Source organism: Amblyomma maculatum, chromosome 5 (assembly GCF_055883805.1).
Source record: "Amblyomma maculatum isolate TAMU_Amacu chromosome 5, ASM5588380v1, whole genome shotgun sequence".
NCBI lineage: Eukaryota > Metazoa > Arthropoda > Arachnida > Ixodida > Ixodidae > Amblyomma > Amblyomma maculatum.
In genome coordinates, this window is record NC_139348.1 from 19,025,435 (window position 1) to 19,033,670 (window position 8,236).

The following is an 8,236-nucleotide window of genomic DNA, read 5'->3' on the forward strand; positions in this document are numbered from 1 at the left end:
AATGTAGGGGTCGGTTTGTCCTGGCCAAGGACTGCTAGCGATGGCTGATTTCTTCAGCCCATAATCTAAAGCCAAGGCTTCGTGCTCACACTGCGATTACATGTGTTCCGCAGCTGTCAGCGTTCGAGAGGCAAAAGCTATGGGACGTTCGCTGCCGTCTGGTGTCTTGTGAAAAATAACAGCGCCCAGGCTACAAGATGAGGTGTCGCAAAACATGCCGATAGGCGTATTGTCATCATAGAAGGTTACCATTTTGCTGCTTGTGAGCAGCTTTTTGGTCAATCTGAACGAGTCTCTGCCTTATTCAGACCATGAACCCTTTTGATCATTTTTAAAAAGTTGATAGAGTGGCTGCGCTGCAGTGGACACGTTATCCAAGCATTTGAATAAAAATTCAACATCCCCAGATACGCTTTTAGCTCTGAAACTGAACTTGGCTTCGGCGCTTCTAAAATTGCCTTTACTTTGGCGTCAGTAGGGTATATGCCCTCTGCAGTCACTTCCCTCCGTCGGCACACCTGCTGGACTTTTTAGTTGACGCTTCCGTTCGCTATCCTGCTCCTTGAATATGGACTGCTTAGTCGACGGCCGACGAACAAGGCGGGTGCTCTGGCTGGTCCTCCCGCTTAAAACTTCGCTTGCGTAGTGCCGAGCAGGCTCCGCTATGGGCTCCGAGCGAGGCCGAAGTGCCTCGTCACTAGATGATATGACTGATGCCACACGTGGTCGACGAACAATGAACGTTTATTCGAAAACACGCATGAGTATATATAGGCCTGAGCGGTGTGACAACCCAGCATGGAACCACGGTTGATAACGCCGCACACAATCATGGTTCTTCCAATAGCGCGATGACGTTACAACACGGTGTCGCGCTATCACACCTATCTTCCGCACTGTAACATCGCGGAAAGAACTGCCTTCTCTCATATGCGCTCGCGCGCGAACTCGAGCGTCTGGCCATAGTAGGTCGTCAGGTCAAGCAGCACAGGCAGACGACGCCGCCGGCGCTGCTCTGTGTGCATGACCTCACGCTCGCAGCTCAGAAGAGCATGAGCAACACAATGGAGCCGGTGTAGGAAGAGACTATCGACCCCGCGGAGCTATATCTAAGGGTTTGTTAGCAAGGTAAGGTTTGTTACCAAAAAGAAAGGCCGTGTAGTGCCCCTCGAAGAGGAAACGCGAACCGCGAGCAAAGATGAAGGAGAGCGGCGGACTACAGGTCACAAAATAGCGGCTTGAGGGGCTAGTTGGTGCTGCATAATACCCAGAAATGTGGCGCAACAAACGCAAACACAAGCGAAGAGACACAAGACAGGTCACAAGGCCGCCATCGAAAGAAAGCTAGCGGCAAAATCGGTAGAGAAGCAGTCCGCGAAGATACCGAGGTTCGTCGAAAAAATAATACGCCCCGGGGCGGAGTCAGCCACCTATTAGCAGGTGGAATGATTTAATTGGCTAAATCGATCGCCCGCGCCGCCGGCATCAAGTTCAAGGACGCCGAGAACGACATCATCTCGGCAAATATAAAGCAACAGTCCATAATAATCGCCACTACTAGCGAAGAGCGTACGCGGCTTTGCGCGTAGTTCTTTGCGGCAGCGAAAATATCCAAGTAAAGGCCTATCCCGCTATGCCTGAAGATTGCGGCAAGGGTGTCGTGCATGACGTCCCCCTACGCTATTCCAACAAAGAGCTATTGGAGCGAATACGAAGGAGGAAGGAGAGCTCTCCGGTGCTCGGTGTTCGCAGACTGGGAGCAAACTCGAAGACGATACTAATCCTCTTCGAAGATCAGAAGGTGCCGCGCTGGGTGTACCTATCTCCCTTCGCTCAAAGATGCGTCTTATACAAAAAGAAATATGAAGTGTGCCACGCGTGCGGCTGCATGGGACACCGAGAGGACGTCTGTCCGGATCCGACGAATGAAAAGTGCCGCGGATGTGGCATAGAAAACCCGAAAGAAGGTCATCTGTGCGAACCGAGGTGCCAGCTGTGCGGAAACAATCACCCCCTCGGCGACAAGCGATGCCGGGAGATATATTGAACCCCTTACATCACCAAATAAAGACGATGGGAGAAAAGGCTGTATCGCAGGAACAACTGAGAATGGCTGATGCAACGCAAAAATGCGAGCGCGAGTGACGCCCAAGAGCCAGAAATGGTGAAAAGGACCCCCGGCTACTAAGGAGGAGATCGAGATCAAACAGCAAGGACTGCCACTACTTCACAGCCAAAGAGGGGGCTTCCAAAGGCTGGAGGAAGAAACCACCTCCAACTCTAGGCGACGCCGCTCAAGCTCCGGTACCAGGGACCGATCCAGCTCTGGACGAAGGCGCTTCAGTTCGAGGATCTTGGCCGACTCCTCCACGGCCAGCAGCTCCGGGTGCTTTACACGGGACCCCAAGACATCGTGGGGAACACCTGCACGCAGACGCAGTCCGAGCGGAGATCGAAAAACGGTAAGCTTCACGGTTAGCAGTTCCCAGGTAAATAGGGAGGCAGACGATAGAGTATAAAAACTAGAAAAAAAGAATCGAGAGCTCAAGAGCATGCTCTTCACGCTCACTACAGAGATTGAGAATTTAAGAATAGAAAAATGTACCCCCCCTCCTCCACCGAGGAACCAACTGGTACCCCAAAAACAGGTGCGGAAACAGATCCCCTGCCTACAAAGGTCGTATTCGTGCGCCCTGAGCTGAGGGATAATGAGGAGAAATAATTAGTAAAACAATCAGGTCACCCCCGCAAAAACGTAAAGGGGACGAGACGAACCCGCCGGTGGCGTTAGAAAGGAGACTGGACGCTAAATACGAAGCAAGATTTGAAGGAATCGAGACCCTCCTCACCCAATTAATGGGTGCGGTAAATCGAAGGCAGACGCATTTCACCGCGATTCAGAATCCCTTCGCCGAGAGGCTAACTACATTAGAAAGGACGGTGACCCAAATGCAACAAAATGGACAGGCGCAGAAAAAATGAAGACTCTCTGGTGTGGTAATGGAACTTCCGCGGCTTCCAACGAAAGCGAGCGCTCTTGCAACAGCACTTAGAGCAGAGCGAAGAAAAACCTTTAGATATAGCCCTTCAGGAAACAGGAAAAGGTCTACCCAAATTATCGGGATATCGCGCGTTCCACGGTGACCGGGGAGAAAAATCCCACGTCTCCACGCTAGATAAGACACATAGCAGTAGTCGAGCATGAGGTCAACTAGCGAGACATCGAAGCTGTATTAATAGAAGTTATCACTGGTCGCAAGGAAGAGCCTAGTCTCTTCATCCTAAACGTGTACAGCACCCCCCAGCAGAGAAAGGTACGTTTCCGCGCCTTCTTCCACAAAGCAATCAAAACGGCAGGAAACAATCATCTTATGACTCTAGGAGACTTCAATGCCGCCCACCAAGAAGGGGGCTACAATAGACACTACCCTAAGGGTAGGCAACTGTGGAAGGACATACATGAGCTCGGCCTCACCCTCCTGACGGACCCTAGCTCCGTCAGGAGGGTCTCCGTCTTCGGTCGCAAAGATGGAACAGGAACCTTAGGCGGAGGATAGCAAGATATAACAAAGATTGAAGATTACGCAGTAAAACTTTGCGAACAAAACTGGTGTAGTAGATGTGACGAGACGGAAGAGAACATGAGCCTTGCTAATACGTGGAGCCTACTCAGACACGTACTTGATCCTGACAATTCGAAAACTCAATCGGGCATAACACTGAGGAAAGCCAGACACGCGTTCGAGGACACGGACGAGGAACTCATGGCGAAACTAATTAACATGTATGTAGGCGACACACAAACCTTACCCCTGCCGGATTACGAAGGACCCTTAAACGAGGCCTTAGACGCTTCTATCACGGAGGCGGAGGTTCGCGCCGAAATATTAGGCCTGAAAACCAAATCGGCTCCCGGCCCAAACAGAATCACTAACAAGGTTCTCCGAAATTTGGACGATAACTCCATCCGCCCGCTCACCAAAAACATGAGCATCGTATGGGACAGAGGCCGCCTCCCACAGCAGTGGAAGACGGCAAACGTAATTTTGATACCGAAGCCAGGCAAACCCCCGAAACTAGAGAACTTATGACCAATCTCTCTAACATCCTGTATTGGGAAATTGATGGAGCGTGTAGTCCAAACGCGACTATCGCGTTGCATGGGGCATAACGACCTGTGGCCGCACAAAATGGTTGGGTTCCGGCCCGGCCTGTGCACACAGGACGTAATGCTCCGCTCGAGACACGACATCATGGAAAGCGAAACCAGGGACGCGAGGTTACTACTAGGTCTAGACCTGACAAAGGCGTTCGATAACGTAAAACACGCGGCAATTCTTTCTAGCCTCCAAAAATTGAAGGTCGGAAAAAAGACATACGACTACGTAAAAGACTTCCTGTCGGGTAGAAAGATAAAGATGAAATTTCAGGACATTGAATCCCCCACTGTCAAACTAGGAAGCAGGGGTACGCCGCAAGGTTCGGTGCTGTCCCCGTTCCGCTTTAAGGTTGCCATGCGAAGCCTCCCGGCAGAACTGAGGAAGGTGGAAAACTTGAAATTAAGCATGTACGTGGACGACGTCAACCTGTGGGCCACCCAGGAAAATGACGCGAGCATCGAGGAGCGCTTGAAGGCGGCGGTAGACACCGTGGTGTCCAACGTGGCCGAAAGGGGCATCTCGTGCTCTCCACAAAAATCGGAACTGTTTATCTACAACCTGAGGCGCTCAGGTGCAAACGCCAGATAAACATCACCATAACAGTAGACGGCCAAACAGCGCCGAAAGTCGAACAAATTAGGATCCTGGGGCTGTTTCTACAAGCAGATGAGTACAACGATACAACGGTAAAGAAGCGAAACACGTATGCCACGCAAGTCACGGGTCTGTTCAGGAGAATCATAATCAAGGGTCGGGGCCTTAAGGAACGAAGCCTCCTGAAACCAATTCACGCTTACATCACTAGCCGCATATGTTACGCCACATCATTCTTAAACATCAGATCAGACGAAAAGCAGAGAATAGACACACTCATCAGACAATGTGCGAAGAGGGCTCTGGGACTACCCATCTCGACCTCGACTGAACGCCTCCTCGAAAGGGGGGTGCACAAAAATTGGACGGAACTAGCGGAGGCTGTGCGCATGGCGCAACTAGAAAGATTTAGCAGAACCACCACGGGCAGAGCCATCCTCGGCTGGGTGGGACTGCAGTCAGACAGAGGAACAAGCGACAAAGTGGACATTCCACGAAAGTGTCGCGAATATATTAGTTCCCCCCCTATCTATAAACATGCATCCTACGTACAACAAGGAGAGGAGACAAAAGAGGGCCGAGACGCTCGGAAAGAAAGCGGGGAAAATAAGCCGGGGGAGGTCGCCTACGTGGACGCGGCTAGCGGGAAGTCGGGGGCGGTGGCTGCGGTCGTCAACGGCCGCGGCGTACCCGCCGCCACCGCGTCCGTTAGAAGCTGAAATGTAGACACGGCTGAAGAAGATGCAATAGCGCTCGCTTGCGTTGGAACGGAAGCCAGCATAGTTATTAGCGACAGCAAAACAGCTGTCTGGAACTTTGGAAAAGGGAGGGTCTCGAAGGAGGCAGCCAAAATTTTAGAGAAAGGAATACTTGAAAAAAGCATTCAAATTATTTGGACCCCCGCGCACGAATCCGTTCCCGGCAACAAGGCGGCGCACGAGCTAGCCCGAGCTCTCTACTTCCGGGCAGCCGCAGAGCCGCCTGATTGAGATGGGATGGACGAGAGGTTGCAAACGTATAAGGAAATCTTAGAACACTACAGACTTAGCAGAAGGTTCCAGCCACCACCGGACCGAACGCTAAATAACAAGGAGCCATCGCTTGGCGGCACCTGCAAGCTGGGAATGTTCCAAGTCCCGTCTGGCTTTTCGACACGCAAGTGGAGAAAAACGCGGACGATAAATGCGAAAACTACGGAGAAAGGGGTACTCTAGATCATATATTCTGGCAATGTCTTGATTCCCCTGGCGCCAAGGAAAACATAAATAGTAGATAAGACTGGTAACTGCTACTGCGGAGCGAGTCCCCCGCCAACCAGCGGCAAGCTATGCGCCTGGCGGCTGAAGCCGCGAAGAAACACTCGCTTCGCCTGTCTTTAGTCGCGGAGGCCCCGGCCTCCGTCCCATAGGCCTGCGTGTCGGGGGAGAAGAGTAAGGGGCCTCCTGCATCGGTGGAAAAATAAAGTTCTTAACAACAACAACAACTCCCCCTCCTTTCAGCGATCTCGCTGAAACTTTGGAAAAGGGAGGGCAAGGCTACAAAGCCCTCAGGTGTTGTAGCCATGCCCACGGAGTAGCTGTGCGCGTGGTCTCACAAGCTCAGCATTGGACAATCTCTCAGAGGTTTCACCTTCTCTGGGTAGCTACCGTTTGTATGATTGCACGTGCGCTGCATTTTTCCCATTGTCGCAGCGCCTGCGCTGGCTTCGGGTTTTGCAACGATGCCCGTAAAGACCGCTCTCGGAATCGTTTGCCTACGCGCTTTTCAGCGCATGCAGGGTCCGCTTCTATAGTTACTTTCACTAAAAAGTAATGTTGACATGGGTCCGCCGATACCGCCCAACCGCGGGACTTTCAAATGGCAGCCGCGAAATAATCTCAGAAACCTCTAACGGTCCCACCTATCTGGGCGCACGACTCGTCGCTATCTCGTGGTAACGTCGCTGCGTGTGTCGTCATAGCTAGTCATCGGACCAGTGTTCTTACCGCGGCTGCTGTTCGCCTTCCCGTTAGAATTTGCCACAATCTCGCTCAATCGCTTTGCCGAGTCGTCAACATCTGTCAGGACATTTGTGTTCATGCGCAGAGCAAAGGAAATGGCAAGCTAGTGCACATTCTGGTAGTTACGCGATCTCGCATATTCACCCTAGAGCGATTTATATGCCGATCTCAGCTCTCGCTCCTTTGCGGAATAACGGCTTTGCAGCTCTCATCTGAGGCGTCATTGCCTAGCATGTATTGTAGCAAAGCCTAATCATAGACCAGCAGGAAGTCCAACTGACTCGTAGCATTACCAGCTACACCTGAAATTACTGACGCCAACCACAGTACAAGTGGCCTCACAGCGCAATTTGGCCTCAAATGTCGCGAGGTTGTCTGTTACGACAAAACACACACAAAAAAAATGAGCCTTCCTACTAATCCTCGACAATGCTGAACGCAAGCTCGAGTGGGCATCCCCATTTTTACGAGATGCACGTGCCCTGGAGGTTTCCGCAACAGGGCGTGCCCCCGCTGCGACCTCTTTCCGCAAATTTGGTGTGATTGCGGGAAGCGGATATCATATTCCGCTTCGTATTTTGTTTCACACACAGCTAAAATGCCTCCTTGACATTGTATGGCAAAGTGTAGGGTTGTTATGTTTGCAGCTTCCGGCCACGGTTGAATGCATATAATGATAACTACCGCGACTGATCCTTAATATTGAAGACTGTGGTTGCGTGACAGCGCTTCTCGTGCGAAACGAGGTCGCGCGAAGGGGTAAATTGTGAACAGTTCACTATCACCTTGCTTAACAACCAGGTGATGACTTCGAACCTTAATGAAAGAAGTGCCATGCAATTTGCGTTGGTGAAGCCCCTTGAGTGCATGCAATCTGTCGTGCTGAAAAATGTAAAACATTTCTTTGATTTTTTGACCATGCTCGCTAAAACTTACTTTTATTTGTTGTCAATAATTATAATTATTTACTCTTCTTCTGAGAGTTGTCATAATTTGAGTATTTGTGGCGAACAAGGCCGAACATTATTTTTTTTTTATTTCTAGATAAGTCTAACATACTCACTACGTCGAACGAACCCTGTACTAAATTCTCTATACGGGGCCTATACATTCAACACCAGCCAAGTACTATATACGTTTGACTTAGAAGACACGATATTACAGAAGGTGAGCTTTTGTCAATACAATTTACCGTTCTCTGAAACGACTGCCAGTTTTACATTCAAATAATACTCTGGTTTGGGCGAGTTGGTTCATCTTTGAAAGGTTACGTATACTTGCACGAAGAAGACGTAACGTATACTTGGGCTCCGTACATGTCGTATATGTGCCTTTTTTTGTGTCCCGTGTTCTTCGCGCAAGTATACGTAACCTTTTTACATCTAAGTGTAATTTTCGCCGGTAAAACAAGCGTAATATTCTGCTTCCCAAATATGTGTTAGTGTAAGCGTGAAGTAAAAAAAAAACGCCGAATATTTAACG

At 50.4% G+C, this 8,236-nt stretch overlaps 1 long non-coding RNA gene across 1 annotated transcript in view; it reads left to right on the top strand.

Annotated features, from left to right (window-relative positions):
• Nucleotides 1-7,940, top strand: part of LOC146187833 (uncharacterized) — a 56,547-nt gene extending 48,607 nt beyond the window's left edge. Inside the window, exon 3 of the long non-coding RNA XR_014707155.1 lies at nt 7,799-7,940. This is a non-coding gene — a long non-coding RNA (uncharacterized LOC146187833). The remainder of the gene's footprint in view (nt 1-7,798) is intronic.
• Nucleotides 7,941-8,236: the final 296 nt, after the last annotated feature.